Below are 17,581 nucleotides of genomic sequence, written 5' to 3' on the forward strand. Positions count from 1 at the left end.
AATATTTACGGGCAGTGGTCAGTCCGTCTAGCTATACCACACATAAATTTTTAATATTAGTAAAATCCACACAAAATTCAACAAAATGTTTAATACTTAAGTGTACGAGTTCAACAAGTATTCATTAAAGAAATAAACTAGTCTAGACCTGTTGTAAAAATGGGTGTACCTCAAGGATCAATTTTAGGCCCTTTTCTATTTCTCATATACATAAATGATCTCCCCTTTCTATGATAAAGATATTTATAATGTTAAATATCGGGTAGGATAAGCTTATAACGCCACGTTATCGACTTCGTAAAGTCAATAAATCCATCCTGTGGTATTCGTTTATATAGTAAAGTTCATCAGATATATTTTTTAACGTTTGTTTAAAAAAACTTTCATAAATAAGTCTTATAACTCAAAAAAAGATTGCTGTTAGATTGTAGATTAATATAATTTGTTTAATACGTACGATCAGTAACAATTAGTAAATCTTTATTTAATTTAAAAACATATAAAATTATTCAGTCATATTGAATTTTCATTATAATACACTTTGTTATATCCTGTCACAGTCAAAAAGGATAACATTGAAAATTTTTTCTTCAGGTTCTCAAAGGAAAATCAAAAACAGCACGGTACTCTTATTTGAGATACATCAGTATGAAACACGGTGTCACGAGTTATTTTTATTAATTTCTAAAGTTTTAATTTTGATAACATTATGTTTTTTGTTTATTTCGGGGCAAACATCATTACTTAGTTTTGTTGTGTTTCGGTTTGAAGGGTAAGTGTAACTACAGCCACCAGGAACAAAACATCTTAGATCTCATGCTCCGTGGCGTATTGGCGATGTAAGGAATGGTTAATATTTCCAACAACGCTAACGTCTACAGGTTGTAGTTACTAACCATCACCTGGCTTATTTACATAAATACTTGCAGCTATTAATACTAAATTATTTTTGTATTTGTTTAATATTTTTTTCTTTTTTAATGCAATGTATGCAACTGCCTGAACTAGACCGAGCCTGTCGCTCAGGCGATCTTCTCATGTTTCACAATTTTAAAGAGAAATAATTAAATGTAGTACAAACTAATATTAGATAAGTAGTCTACAATATTGTGGTTAGTAGTGCGCTTATGATATCAAAAGCTTTATACGGTTAGACTACCAGTAAAAACGAACTTTAAAAAAATTATAAAAAATAATCTTAAAATTTGGTTTACAAATATTATTTAATTTAATATAAAAAAGGGTTTTAAGTACTTTTTGAAATAAAGTTCTTTACCGTGGGTTACAGTAGAGCCGAGATGGCCCAGTGGTTAGAACGCGTGCATCTTAACCGATGATTTCGGGTTCAAACCCAGGCAGGCACCACTGAATTTTCATGTGCTTAATTTGTGTTTATAATTCATCTCGTGCTCGGCGGTGAAGGAAAACATCGTGAGGAAACCTGCATGTGTCTAATTTCAACAAAATTCTGCCACATGTGTATTCCACCAACCCGCATTGGAGCAGCGTGGTGGAATATACTCCATACCTTCTCCTCAACGGGAGAGGAGGCCTTAGCCCAGCAGTGGGAAATTTACAGGCTGATTATTATGTTTATACAGTAGAGAGAACTGGCAGATATCGTCAAGTAAGAAGCGTTGTGCGCCAGTCGACCTTCTCTTCGTCTCTTTTGTATGACATTATTTAAACAATATTAATAACAACTTAATTTCTTGTCTTTGAATTATTCTTAAACGGTGTTAATAGTTTGCGTGAGAGACACTTCCAAAGTGCTAAAATGTGTATCGCCCCCCCCTCCCTGTAACTTCCAAAATAAGAGAATGATAAAACTAATAAAAATATATTATGTACATTACCATACAAACTTCTACCGAAAATTGCTTTGAACGAGAATTAGTAAGTATTTTTTTAATACGTCATAAATCGTAAACCGCAAATTACTTTTCATACAATCAACTCGAAAAAAAATTACACTATCATTAAAATATCAATCAAAGTTACAATGAACTATAAGAACATTTATATTATGTTAGCTGCTGCTAAGGAACTTTTCATGGGCGAGTCCGACTAGCCGTTTATTTTTTTCAAATATGTAGACAGGTCTAGAATATTTCTTACGTCGTATAAAATCTAGTTTTCACCAGCATTTTCGCCTTCGTATTGTTCGTAGGTGGGCTCAAACTCCATTTATACCAAATTTCATCAAATTCCGTAGACAGATGGCTACGTGGCTACGATTTTTGCATTTAAATTAGTAAAGATTTGTCAGTCTCTTAATATAAAGTAAAATCTATAAATATATTTGAAATAAACTAAGGACTAGCGATATTCGAGCTGCATGTCGTATCAATAGTTACTATTATTTTTAACAACGCGTTGTTGACGTTCTAGTTCCTGCTGCACAATAGCACGGCTTCTGATTGGAGAGTCGTGAAGTACACTATTGATGGTAGTGTTTTTTTTCTCTATTTTTATTGATATTCTAGTTCATAGTTGTATTTATATGTGAGGATTGAGATTCGATGTTATTCAATGTATATCTAGTTTTTTTTAATGGTATTGTAGTCGGACGAGCGAATGGGCCACCTGATGGTAAGTGGTCACGACTGTATTGATAATGGCAGTGTGGGAAATATAAACCTTTCCTTACTTCGCCAATGTGTCACCAACCTTGGTAGCTTGGAGATTATGTCAACAACGCGAGATGTTAATAAGGGGGTGATGATGTTTGCCACAACTAATGCTTTATAAATTTCACGCGAGTAAAGCCGCTGATTTAACTAGTATATAATGATTTTCCAAACTAAATAAAGTAATTTCTATCCAGTATGACAATATCGACAAATTGACGGAACGGCCGTCCGTTTTCAAACGTCAACTCCTTATTCAAGTCACGCTCTTGTAGACAAATGGTTGAACAATTTTTTTTTAATAATCGTCTTGAAACGTCTACTATTAATAATACCAAGAGGTTTCTAAACAGCTACTAGAGTAATTGGTGGCTTTAAGTAAGCCTGTCTGGGTAGTAACATATACTCATCAAATATTCTATCACCTAAAAGCGGTACTCAGTACGGATGAGTGAGAGGGTGTAACTAAAACACAAAGAACTTATCTCCCAAGGTTGGTGGTGCATTGATAAATATTTCTTACAGCGCCAATGTCTACTCCACTCCACTGGAGCAGCGTGGTGGAATATGCTCCAAAACCCTTCTCCTCAAAGGGAGAGGAGGCCTTAGCCCAGCAGTGGGAAATTTACAGACTGCTAATGCAATGTCTAAGGGCAAGAGCTACTTATCTATTATAAAAAAGTAATGCAGAATAAATCTTCAATATATACCCAAGACCTAAGGTTTAAGGTTATGTGATTTTTATCCCTTAACGACACTAATCCGAGACCTGCGAGCTCATTCTAACACGCCGCATCTTTTGTCCTACTCTAACATTGCAATGGGGCGATTTAACATGAGAGGGACAGGCGTTAGACCATTGGCTAACAAACAAATAACATTTCTACTAACGCAAGACTCCTGTATTCGTCTATTTTCATTACATAGTATAAAACAAAGTCGCTTACCGCTGTCTGTCCCCACGTTTGCTTAGATCTTTAAAATTACACAACGGATTTTGATTCGTTTTTTTTAATAGATAGATTGATTTAAAAGGAATGTTTATATGTATAATACATGCACAATATAGTAGAGGATGTCGTAAACAAACACATTTTTTGCACTTATACTACAAACGCTGGCTGAACCCTACGAGATAGATCAAAATAATGTACACGTCTATCTCATAGGGATAGCCCACAACAACCATTTTTTAACTTTTACTTTTTACAAGAGATAATGGCTTATTTTCGAAGCAATTTTAAGTACTACAGCATTAATCCTAATCCAATTAAGTACCTTAAATACATGTGCATTTAATATAGATCAAAATGACCCTTTAGAGCATGTCATTTAAATGAATGTTTTCGAAGATATTACAGACTTAAAACGCAGGGACATAGCGATTCGTATTGTCTAATGACTGAAAAACTGTGAACTGTGAACATTCTGTAGTGTATTTAGTATCAGTATTGCAACCGTGCGAAACCGGGGCGGGTCGCTAGTTACTTATAAAACCGTGTCTGTTTAATAAATTCATCCAATTATAATAATTTTATGTTTTAATAAAATTAACAACGTTTGAGAATAGTGAAATGAAAATGTCCAAGTTTTTAGTAAAATTCCGTATGAATTAACACACAAAAAATAAGCTTAAATAAAAGAAAGAGGTAGAGAGAAAGAGGAAAATATACCTGGGGTAGGTAGGACTTGTATTTCATTACTTGACGATATTTTCCAGTTTACTCTACTGTAAGCGTCGTAAAAGAGATTCGTTTCAAAGGAGGGCTTGAATGTAGTTCTTTTTTAATAAATATCATGGACTGAATTACAGACACAATAATATATTTCATATTAACAACGTTCGAGAATAATTCAATGGCAACAGCAAAATTGTTATTGAAAATCTAACTTGAGAGAGAGATACCTCTGTCTCTCTCTCTCAAGTTAGAGAGTGACAGAGAGGTAGAAGTCTGGAGGGGGAATAACGGGTTTTCCATACGTGACGGTTTCTGCCAGTTCACTTTCACTTTACTGTAAGCCGCGTAAAAGAACTTTATAATTTTGGCTGTCCGTCTGTACAAGACGCTAATCCCCGAAACTACTCAAATATTTTGTGGTTTTACCAGGATTAAGCTCGGTTTGTGTAACACTGTGATAATGAAATCGGATGACAGTGATTGAAGGCTTCGATTCTTCACGCAGTAACATTGTAACCTGTAAGTTTTCCACTGCCGGGCTAAAGCCTTCTCTCCCTTTGAGGAGAAGGTTTTGAGCATATACCAAAACGCTGCTTAAATACGGGTTGGTGGATATACAATCGGCAGAATTTCGTTGAAATTAGACACATGCAGGTTTCCTCACGGAAATCCATCAGCCGACACAAAATGAATTTTATACACAAATTAAGCACATGAAAATTCAGTGGTGCTTGCTTGCGTTTGAACCCACAATTATCAGTGATGCACACGTTCTAGCCACTCGGGACATCGCAGCTCCTCTCTCTTCACGCTACCAGCTAAATAATGAGCGATATCCAAACCGCATCCCTCAAAACCACACTATAATCAATGAACGAACGACCCATTTTTATGCGAGTGAATGATTAATAACATGTTCCTTTTGTATTTGATGAGAATACTTAATACGAGGGTATTATTGAGATTCATTGTTCTTTTAGATTTAATAGCGTTTTATTAAACAATTCTGACCTAATTAGCTTCTAAATGGGGATCATAGTTACAAATATAATCAAGTTTCTACTCGGTGGTACCGCTCACCACGTGTTCGAGTTAAGAGCATAACATTGGTTCCCAAGGTTGGTGGCGCATTGGTGATGTGAGTAATGATTAATATTTCTAGCGCCAGTATCTATGAACGGTGGTGACCATTTACCATAAGATGGCACATTCGCCAATTCAAAAATAAAATCAAACGTGACCTTATTTTTATAAATTTTTCTGTCTATAAAATTACTTATATATATTATATATTGTATTTAATTGTTTATTAAATTCATTTAAATTAAGAGCTCATTCTTGTAGGTACAATGGTTGAGCCAGTGTATTTTAATACAGCCAGGCACAAAGAACCGTACAATGTTAGCTACACGCTACGAGCAAATCGTTTATAATAGGACGAGTGCTGAGTGAGCCAGTAATTAAAAAACAATGTTAATTTATAATTCAGTCGGGTATTTAATTTTCCACTGTTTACTGGTTTTAACGTAAATAAATATAATTTTATAGATTTTTATTTAATCACTCTATCTGATGTGAAATTTTAATCGTTCCTTACAATTCCAATGGGCTATCAACTTTGCGAACCACGTTATTATGTCCTCTGTACCTATAGTTACACTGGGTCACTCATCCTTCAAACTGACACAACAATATAATGAGTTGGCGGTACCTACCCAGACGGGCTTGCACGACCCTACCAGCAAGTACAGCGCTACTATGAAATATTTTTTTGAAATATTAACACTTTAATCAATTAATATTGACGACCTCCGTGGTCAAGTAGTGTGTACACCGGTTTTCATGGGTACGCTACTCTGAGGTCTCGGGTTCGATTCCCGGCCGAGTCGATGTAGAAAAATTTCATTAATTTTCTATGTTGTCTTGTGTCTGGGTGTTTGTGGTACCGTCGTTACTTCTGATTTTCCATAACACAAGTGCTTTAGCTGCTTACATTGGGATCAGAGTAATGTATGTGATGTTGTCCAATATTTATTTATTATTTAAAAATATCCCACTGCTGGGCAAACTGAACCTCATCACGCTCCTATGTAATGGTTTAGCTGTGTTTTTTATTTATCAACATGTAACCAAATCTCAAGCAATAAATCAAGCTGTAGAAAAAAAATTAACTTTTTTTATCGTTAGATTAAAAAAAGCTTATGTCAATAATTTATAAACTAAACAAAACTACGAAAGTACTTTTTTTAATTTTAAATTACGAATACGTAACAACGAAACTAATTTTCTTTTGACAGTATAATTTTTCGTTGACATTCAACCCTTGAGGCATACATATCAATTTGATGTTATCAAAAAAACATAGCCCTTTTGTAATATATATTAAATTAATAGCTACTCGGAAAGAAGGGTTGCATGGAACTGAGAATTTTTAACAGGAAAACCCAGTATTTTTTTTTTAATTTCCCCATTCGAGATTTCAACCTTTAACAGTCTGCAGTTTAAGAATAAAAATCAAAGTATGCCTGATTCAAGTAGGTCTTCAAATATATTTTACATTGCGGTGTTGAATTTATAGTTCGGTAAGTAGATACGAGAAGAACTGTCAAGAAGCTCAGTACTTAATTCTAATAGAAATATTTAACAATAGTCATCCTTATTTTGTAAACTCATATATATAAGCTTCCTTTGTAATATTTACTTTTAACATATAAACATAACATAAACAGCCTGTAAATTTCCCACTGCTGGTCTAAGGCCTCCTCTCCCTTTGAGGAGAAGGTATGGAGCATATTCCACCACGCTGCTCCAATGCGGGTTGGTGGAATACACATGTGGCAGAATTTCGTTGAAATTAGACACATGGAGGTTTCCTCACGATGTTTTCCTTCACCGCCGAACACGAGATGAATTATAAACACAAATTAAGCATATGAAAATTCAGTGGTGCCTGCCTGGGTTTGAACCCGAAATCATCGGTTAAGATGCACGCGTTCTAACCACTGGGCCATCAAAGATGGCCTAGAGGAAACCTGCATGTGTCTACTTTCAACGAAATTCTGCCACGTGTGTATTCCACCCAACCCGCATTGGAGCAGCGTGGTGGAATATGCTCCATACCTTCTCCTCAACGGGAGAGGAGGCCTTAGACCAGCAGTGGGAAATTTACAGGCTGATTATATTTACTTTTGCACCAATAAATTATTATTGTTATTATTAATCTTTTCCACCATTTTGATTACAGATTATGTCAATTTAATTTGTATACATATATATCCCGCTTAGAAATCAACGAATATTAAGTCCACGCGTTTTTATCACCTGTATAATCTTCTGAGTAATATGCCTTATTAATCAAAGTTTTTGACGTGTATTCTTTTTAATAATGTATTTGTCATGTCAATTTAAGTACAGGGTACCTTTGGACGTTTTTTTTTTTTTTTATTTAAATGTAGGCCGACGGTCTAATAAGCTACCTGATGAGCAGAATAGTCTTTAGATATTGACGCTGTTAGAAACATTAAATATCGCCATTGCGCCATCTTGGAATCCAAGTTGATATGTCCCTTATACTGATTAACTCACAAATCAAATCAAAATATACTTTATTCAAGTAAGCTTTTACAAGCACTTTTGAACCGTCATTTAACAAACTATTTAAAGTACAGCTACAACCGGTTCGGAATGTAGATTCTACCGAGAGGAACCGGCAAAAAACTCAGCATCTAAAAATACAGTCATGTGAGTTAAATACACTTAATACCGAAACACAATAATACTAAGTATTGTAGTTTGGTGATATAAAATATGATGAATGGGCGGTACCTACCAAGAGAGGCACAAAGCCTTAACACATATCAATGTGGTTAACAAAAACAGCTACTATAGTGTTCAAGTTATAAGTTTACTATAATAGTTGATTTCGCTGGGCAAAGATAAATACATAAAAAATAAATACAAAATACAATATTTTTTTCTTTCAAATAGGTAGACTGCCTGGCAATTGGGTCACACTGACACTAATTAACATTAACCATCTTACACCGCCAATGCGCCATTTGGGGACAACGGTGTTACGTCGTTTGTACCTGTAGTTACACTGGCTCACTCGAATCGGAACACAACAATACAAAGTATTACTATTACGCAGTATAATATGTGTTGAGTGTATAGTACTAAGGCAGGTTTGCACAAAGCCTTTGCACTTACAGAGTAACCAATACAGTTTGTGAATGTTAAATAACTCTTTTTTTTAAAAAAAGAACATTTGTTTTATTCTACCGCAAAGCAGCAATACTTTTCACTGTTGTATTTCGATGGGTGAGACAGTGTAACTACAGGCACAAGGGACATCACATCTCAGTTTTAAAGGTGGCGCATTGGCGGTGTAAGGTATGGTTTGAATATCTTACGGCGCCAATGTCTACAGGTCCGCTGTCCGCCTACAAATTTTAATAAAACAACAAACTAAAATATAGTTATATATTGTCTATGTGTCAATTTTTATATTTATTATATATATATATATATATAATCTTCATTTTGAAATACAAATTAAATGAAGAATATCACTGGTTCAGATGATAGATTCTAGCAAAAATTAAATCGGTAATTAACTTATTAGTTACTCTTTTGATCCGTTTTATATTAATATATAATTATATTGTATATCTCACAATACAAATAATGAAAAACAAAAGATATACATATTTTTTTTAATTATCGTTGTGTTATTATCAACTTAAATAATAAGCATTAGAAATAAAAAAATATAATAATAATGTTACACCATAGTCGAGTTCACACCCACCATTGCAGCTACAATTGTATGGTCGGTGAGAATCTAAGTCTGAACATAAAAGAATCTCATACATTCCCAGAGTATATTCAGCTGAAATAAATAGACGACATCGTATAAACTTATCAACTATTTCACGTTAAATACATCACAAACAAAGGATTACTAATTCGACTTCAAAGGCATTATGTTCTGCAAATAATTTAAATGACATTCGCAAAATATAATGCTGTGGTACGTACAGTTAACACGTCAAAATGGCTGATAGAACAAATTGTATATACTACCTTTTAGCATGGAACACGGCGAGGCGAGCGTATAGAACAAAGAAATTCTGCGTTACCCATGAACGCAATAAAACGCAATAATTACGCGATGCATATCATATATATTATTAAAACACATGTAGTTATAACATTTAACACATATTATATGGAAATATATATATGTTATATATTAACAAAAGAAATAACACGAAAATTCAATTTATTTTCACGATACGAGTTATAATGGCCACTATTGCGTTCTTTGTTTATGTTATTATTATTTATTTAATATTTATTATTCAATTATTTTGCAATCGATAAATATTCTTTTATATTATAGGGGATGTTTTTTTTTTTTAATTTGGAACGGTCGAACACACCGTCTCCGTTGAGAGTACGCGACACACTAACGACTCTGCAGGCTTCAGTAAGGTTGTATTCATTGATTGGGCGTAGCTCTCTGTATCTCTTCGTCTCACTCTAACGCATATATATACCGTCCTTGTCTAACACTGAGCCAGTCGCTAGAGGAATGAATTTTGGCTTCGCAAAAGCTCAATGATTCCCAACATTAGTAAATTTTATAACACGTTTTTTTTGCGTAATCAATATTTTGCTCCAAGTAATTTATGCCTCAGAGGGGATGTAGTTTGAGAACCACTAATTAGGGTTGGGTTATAACAGTTTTTATGAAATATCTTAAGTATCAAATTAATAAACGTCATAATGAAGTCAGATCTCTCATGCTTCTTAATTGATCGTATGTGATATATACTAAAATACCTATAAAGTAGTTTTTACATAGTCATGCAATTTTGTGTCTACTAAAATTTAGTATGGGAGACTGTTGTAGTATTTAAATAATGTTACGTTATTTATTTTTAATTTAAAACGTCGTTATATATAAATATACTCTCGCAACGCTGAGATGAAATAGTGAATTATTTTTCTACGAAAATAATATCTATAATTAACACTAAAACTATGTATATCTATGTTAACAATACTACTAATATTATAAATTCGAAAGTAACTCTGCCCGTCTGTTTTCATTATATAACATTTTCACGTCCAAATCACTGAACCGACTTTGATGCGATTTGGTACGAAGCAAGCTTGAATCCCAAGGAGAAACATAGAACCAAAAAAAAACGCGATCAAACCCACGATCGAAAACTACTTGTCAATGAATAAGTTTTTTTTATGATATCGGTAGGCGGACGAGCAAATAGGTCACCTCATGGTAAGTGGTCTCTACCCATAGACAATGGCACTGTAAGAAATATTAGCCATTCCTTACATCACCAATGCGCCACCAACCTCGGGAACTAAAATGTTATGTCCCTTGTGCCTGTAGTTACACTGGCTCACTCACCCTTCAAACCGGAACACAACAATACAAAGTAGGGTAGGTAGGGGTAGTACCTACTCAGACGGGCTTGCACAAAGCCATACCACCAAGTAAATATAAATATTTATATATATATATATAATAAAAAATAAATCACACACAATTTTATACGCTATATATATATATATATATATTCACACGTATATATTTATTAACGTAACGGAGTTCAATCCTTCGTTTATGTCAATCATATAAAATGGTAATCCGATTCATTAGAGAACTAACGTTCAGCTCTTAGATTTTTATATCACGCTTTATTCAATAATAAATTCAAATGCAAAATTACATACTTCATTATAGAAGAATAACACTTAACTAATCCTGTTTGAAATTTAAGCGAGTTTTTTTTTATTTAAAATCTACAAAATCATGATGATTACAAATACCATTATTTTAATTTAAAAAAACAATGTAACAAAGAAACTCTACATACAACAAATGCAAAACTTTCGTCAGGTGCAGTCTCATACAACGTTTTAAACAGTAACGTTTCATTGGACTTTAAAATTTACTTTAATCACGTCCTAAGTTTATTTAAATAACTTTATACATGAGAATACGCTACGATGCACAAGTGCTACACAGTCAGGTTAGTGCTACGTAATTAATTATTTGTATATGTTAATTTATGTATTAAAAATAGTATCGTACAATGAAAACAAAAACATATAACAAACTGTATTCTATATTAACAAAATTTTAGAAAGAGCAGTTCGATTTTCTAGGAATAGGAATGTCTCATTCGTGAAATGATGACAAGTAACTTACTGTGATACGCTATTTTGATACGTGTGTCCTATTCATTTTATAATTATAATTGTCAATGTCGCTTAGAACTTTCTAACATGTCACGCTCGTGTTCTGCGATGAGTTTATAAAATATCTCTACACCAGAAAAAAGCATCAAAAGATTTCGTTTAAAGTTTTGTATAATATGTTACAAATCACTTGTATATAAAATTAAAACAGACGCCATTTTTGAAAACCGTTTTGTAAATTTCGATATACGATATGTTTATTAACTGAATTTAATTTTTATCTTAATTAAATAATTTTTATGGAAAAAATATTATAAACTTTGAGAAATAGTGTTTCACGCACTGATTACTGCATAACATGCTCTAAAAGCGCGTCTCTGGTTCAGATAAATGTAGGCTGGACTGATTTTGATGCGATTTATTATACCTATAGTTTGGACATACAAAAGTAATTGATGAGTAACAAATAAAATAAAAATACAATTTTTTTATTTTATTGACGCTTAATTGTCATTGAAAGAGATTTGTGGTAAGATTTGTTTATGGTACCACTTTAAAAATTATAGCAGGGGGTGAGTAAAGGTTATATCAAGCTTAATGCAATATAAAAAAATCATTTAATAACTGCAAATCTTTCCACTGACTACTTACCGTAGTTTACTCAAACGGTTATAACTATAAAATACTTTCATAAAAAGTGTGATAACTTTAAAAATGGAATGTAATGATGACTCAAAATTCGTTGGACGCGTTACAAAGGATAAAATATATTCGAGCTAACTACAATTTATATAAAAATAATTCACTACATCTTTATATATTTTTCTTACTGTTATACCAAAGCTATATGCAAGCGTAGCATATCGTAGCGTTCTCGTAGCATCTCTACATATTTTTATTTGATGATAAAAAGGTAAATAGGTTTATTTAATAGTAATATAGTAAATTAACGATGCTAATCAATGATAATAATATAAATTTTAAAGTTACTCTCAGATGGTTATATTTTCACGGCCACGCTGTTGAACCAACTTTGATTTATGACAGGAACAGTTGTGGATCCTTCCTGTTCGCCCTAGTCAGGCTGACTGAGACTTTCCTCCTCATCATCATAGATAATTTTATTGTAGCTACGCCAGGGCATCATACGTCAATGAAAAATAGTATTTGTAAATCCTAGGTCGTGTCTTTTGATTATGAAAACTCTTAACACGAACGTAGTGTCAATGAATTTTAATAGATGGCGTGTAAGTCGTATTAGAAAAAACCAAAGTAACATCCTGTATTTTTTTTTTGATATATTGTTAGGGGTACTGGCTTTGGAATGACTGTTGTTGTTAAGGCCATCTCTCTCACCTATCTCTTTTAGGGAAAAAGCTCAGAAGCTTGTTCTTCTACGCTGCTGCAATGCGGTTTGTTACGCATGTGGTAATTGTTTAACTGACTTTAAAATAAAGAACCTTTTTTCAATTCGGGTGTATTTTTTTTTTTGGTACCAGTACAAGGTCATTTATAAACCGATCTGGAAAGTTCTTTTTTGTTTAGGATACTTTCAGCTGTTAAATGTTATTTATATTTGTAGAAAAGATAAAAGACTGAGGATGAGATTTTTATGGGCTCGAATTTTATTTATAATTTATTTTTTCAGAGAATAGTTATAAATCAGTTTCCTTTGAAAACAATGGGTTTTCTCGTCTTATAAACTAAGAAACTATATTAACTAATAAATAAACAGTTGCGCTATTTTCTAACTAAGCTTTTGCAAAGTACAAGAAGCTTAAAGCTCCGAGTTTCGTTGCAAAATTTCGACATTATTTTCAAGTTAAATTTATTTTGCAATGTATTATTTTAAAAAGCAATATATCATAGTAAAAAGAGTCGTAGCTTCCTATGAGAACTGTTGTGTATAGATTTATTAGAGATGGCGCTACCATCGCTACGGACTTCGAACAAAGAAAGAATTCATTGACCAAACCTCTATGTGAATTCCGTTGCGTTCACGACAGGGCGTGATGGCATGACAAACATACAATTTGATATATTTATGATACTAATATTAGATGGAGGAAGTTTTTGTGTATTTTTCAGTTTCACGGTTTACTTGAGCCAGGCCTTGTTGGTCTAGATATATGGCAGTCCTGAAGCACGCAGAGCCTTTAGTCCCACGCCTGATCTCTTTTTGGTCGTGTCGGATTTGCCGTCCAACCAATTTCAGTAGGTGGACCATTGATCAGTCTGCCTACATCGCTTAAATAAATAAAAAACTACTGATACGTTTGATATTATATACTTTATAGTTTACTAGCGATCCGCCCCGGCTTCGCACAGGTGAAATGCCGATACTAAATTTACGACAGAATCTTTTACAACGTTCACAGTTTTTCAGTCATTAGACAGTACAAACCGCTATGTCTCTACGTTTTAAATCTGCAATATCTTCGAAAATATTAATTTAAATGATATGTAAAGGGCCATATTGGGAGTTAAAGCTGTATGACGACAGAATCACTTGTTGTTTTAACATGCTTACACTTAAACAAAGACGTATGTGTAATGATCTCTACACTTTACACAAAATAATTCACTCTAAAATAGATTCTTCTGCCTTGTTATCATATATTAATTTTAATATAAAATTTAGATATCGTCGTGCACACTTGAATAGTTTCGTACTCAGTGTTCACAGTAATAATACATCATATTATAAACCAATTGTTAGATTTTGTCGTACTTACAACGATTTACTTTTAAAACACAGTGACATATTAGACATAATCAATCCCAATTTCCCGAAATTTAAAAACATTGTAAGGAATATTATATCTACGATTCAATGATCGACTGGAGATACTTAATAATTTATTGACAGATATTTCTGAATTTATGCATATAAATCCTCTTTTAATCATTTCTCTTTCGATAATTGTATTATTTTATGATTACTTGATTTAATTTATTATCTTAGTCTCATAATTCAAATGGATGTATTGTTATTAGTTTAACAGTAATGAATATTCAATGTTATTTAGATAATTCATTGCTGTAATTTATTAATTTTTGATTATTACACAAAATAGTACCAGACTGCATTGATATATAATTGATACGAGCATGCCGTGTACACATGCTTAGGAATGTAATCTAGCTCAAAATTGTGTAATTCCATAACTTTAATGTATGTTCTGATTGTATTCTGTTTGTGTACCTATGAATAAATAAATAAATAAATATTGATTTATATTAAATGCACAATGTATTTAAGGTACTTAATTGGATAAGGATTAATGTTGTATTGCTTAAAATTACGCTTTGAAAATAAACCATTATTTCTCGTAAAAAGTAAACGAAAAAAAATGGTTATCGTGGTTTATCCCTAAGAAATAGACATATACTAGTAAGGACTTTTTTGAAGACCCTTTTAAGGTGTACAATACTGTAGTACATTATTTTGATCTATCTCGTAGGGTTGAGCCAGCGTTTGCAATGTAAGCGCAAAAAAATTGTCTTTATTTACGACATCACTTCAGAAACCTCTAAAATTATCAGTGTTTCTCTACTATATTGTGCATGTATTATACATATAAACCTTCCCCTTGAATAAATCTATCTATTACAAAACACTGCATCAAAATCCGTTGTGTGGTTTTAAAGATCTAAGCATACACATGGACAGACAGCGGTAAGCGACTTTGTTTTATACAATGTAATGCACGTCAAATTCAAAAACCAATCTAGAAGCATTACACTCACTCGATGGTTATCAAACCTGGAACTGAAGAACAACCGGCGAGAAGATCTCAGATATCTTTTTCTCAACAGTTGAATTTACAACGCAATTTTCATATTTCTTCTTGTAAAGACCTGGGGGCAATCCCAAGAAACGATGGATGGATTGTGTGAAAGACGATATGGTTAGAAAGAATGTTACTTGTGAGATGACGTCCGACAGAGAAGTATGGAAGAAGAAGACATGGCGCCGACCCCAAGTAAAATTGGGATAAGGGCAGGAGGATGATGATTATCACAAACAAACGTTGCTTAAATTTTTTTTTATTTGTAATTGTATTGTTTTGAGCCTTTTCTTGGATCGTGTTGTGAACGTGTGTAGTCAAATAACATTAATTACTAACGTATGCTTGTTCGCAGTAAAATATATTTTTTACAAACGTATATCATAATAATATTAAATAATAAATTTTAAATAAATATTCGACAACATCACATACATTACTCTGATCCCAATGTAAGTAGCTAAAGCACTTGTGTTATGGAAAATCAGAAGTAACGACGGTACCACAAACACCCAGACCCAAGACAACATAGAAAACTAATGAACTTTTTCTACATCGACTCGGCCGGGAATCGAACCCGGAGTGGCGTACCCATGAAAACCATCAACCATATTATCAAATATATATTGAGAAGTGACTGTCAATGTTCTAATTTCTTTGAATTTGTTTCTTAAAGAAAGTTTATGAACATACGCCTTAATGTACATTTACTAGTCGTTCATAATGTCGACGTAGTCGGAGAGAAAATTGTCGGTCTGGACGCTTTCGAAACGAACTCTGCCAAAACTATTACCGATATACGAAAACTGTGTGTGAAAGATTTGAAAAACTCTAAAATTGAAACAGAAAATTCGAAGACAGCGTATTCTATATTTACAAAAAAAAAATGGGAACCGCGACGACAATTATAGTAATAATCCTTATCGGTTTTTTTGTTATGATATCAGTATTCCCGGCCGATTCGATGTAAAAAAAAGTTCATTCGTTTTCAATGTTGTCTTGGGTCTGGGTGTTTGTGGTTCCGTCGTTACTTCTGATTTTCCATAACACAAGTGCTTTAGCTACTTACATTGGGGTCAGAGTAATGTATGTGATGTTGTCCAACTCACTTTAACTCACTCACAGTATTATTTTGATGCCATTTTTTAAAGTTTTTATTATTTAATTTCATTCTAAGAGATACTTAAAATCAACTCTTTAAAAAACATAATTCATTATTTAATTCACTAATTTGAATCGCTAGTCATTTGAATACTAACATCCAATTGTCATAATGTTATTAAAACTGATAAAACAAAAGATATTTCATATGAATACGCGGCCGAGCGTAGAGCGTATTGTATAACCATTATCATATTTTAATTTAGCTATTTCAATATATTTGAAATAATATGCTACGATGTGCTACGATATGCTACGATATACTACGATATGCTACGATATCGTACGATATGATATCCAAATCAAAATTCAATCAAAATATTCTTTATTCAAGGCTAATAAAAGCACTTTTGAATCGTCATGTTACAATTTTGAATTAAATGTAAAGATACCCTCGGTTCGGAAAGTGCAAGCTGCCGAGAAGACCCGACAAGATACTCAATAGTCACTCTTTCTATCATTTTAAATACAGAGCATGTTAGTAAAGTACAATTATTTTTTTAAATATCCTGCCTTACATTACATTAGCAGCCTGTAAATTTCCCACTGCTGGGCTAAGGCCTCCTCTCTCTTTGAGGAGAAGGTTTGGAGCATATTCCACCACGCTGCTCCAATGCGGGTTGGTGGAAAACACATGTGGCAGAATTTCGTTGAAATTAGACACATGCAGGTTTCCTCACGATGTTTTCCTTCGCCGCCGAGCACGAGATCAATTATAAACACAAATTGAGCACATGAAAATTCAGTGGTGCTTGCCTGGGTTTGAACCCGAAATCATCGGTTAAGATGCACGCGTTCTAACTGCCTAGAAATCAATAAATATTAAGTCCACGTTTTTTATCTTTAATTGACTAGTATGTATTATTTATCAATGTGTTTTAACGTGAGCTTTAAATTTAATATGGCCTATTAATACAAGAATGCAGTTTTCAGGGTAGGTAGGGCAGGGCAGGGTTCTCCCTAGTCCAACACAGATTATTCAATGTTCTACGAGAAGGCTTCTTGACCAATACATATTAGATGTTGCACGAACTAGAATATATATTTTATAATGTTATTAATGTATTTAATACACGTACTTTTAGAG

The 17,581-nt window shown here is 33.1% G+C and overlaps 2 protein-coding genes across 2 annotated transcripts in view; one reads left to right on the top strand and one right to left on the bottom strand.

Moving 5' to 3' along the window:
- The window catches only part of LOC113392151 (uncharacterized protein), a 118,988-nt gene extending 109,208 nt beyond the window's left edge, over positions 1-9,780 (bottom strand). The window contains exon 1 of the mRNA XM_064220042.1: positions 9,754-9,780. The gene's annotated coding sequence lies outside the window, so the exon portion shown is untranslated. The remainder of the gene's footprint in view (positions 1-9,753) is intronic.
- LOC113392148 (zinc finger protein 175-like) overlaps positions 1-17,581 on the top strand; it is a 479,450-nt gene that overhangs the window by 266,823 nt on the left and 195,046 nt on the right. The window lies entirely within an intron of this gene.

This window comes from Vanessa tameamea, chromosome 31 (assembly GCF_037043105.1).
Source record: "Vanessa tameamea isolate UH-Manoa-2023 chromosome 31, ilVanTame1 primary haplotype, whole genome shotgun sequence".
NCBI classification, from domain to species: domain Eukaryota; kingdom Metazoa; phylum Arthropoda; class Insecta; order Lepidoptera; family Nymphalidae; genus Vanessa; species Vanessa tameamea.